The following is a 346-nucleotide window of genomic DNA, read 5'->3' on the forward strand; positions in this document are numbered from 1 at the left end:
TGTCACCATGAGAAAAGCTACTGAAAAGCTGAGTTTTGCTTAAAAAACTTGTTTTAAAATTAAGGACGGCGAAAATGCGGCAGTATAATTCGGAATCAAGAGACTCCAGTAAGTGCCTAGGTTGAACTGTTGCAAGCGACCTGCTGCTTGGTTGGCGAAGAGAATGTGATGTTGATAAAACCCGGTGCCCCCGAACCGTTGGGCCATGTCGAGAACTAAGGAGAGATAGTTGTCGAATTCGGCTCTGCGGTCTGGAAAGATTGCGCAAATGGTGTCTCTGTAAAGAGAAAAGCGAGAGCAAATTCGACGGGTGTGAGGTCTTTGGAATGGGAACTTAAAGAATTGC

The sequence above is a fragment of the Poecilia reticulata genome, linkage group LG13, assembly GCF_000633615.1.
Source record: "Poecilia reticulata strain Guanapo linkage group LG13, Guppy_female_1.0+MT, whole genome shotgun sequence".
NCBI classification, from domain to species: domain Eukaryota; kingdom Metazoa; phylum Chordata; class Actinopteri; order Cyprinodontiformes; family Poeciliidae; genus Poecilia; species Poecilia reticulata.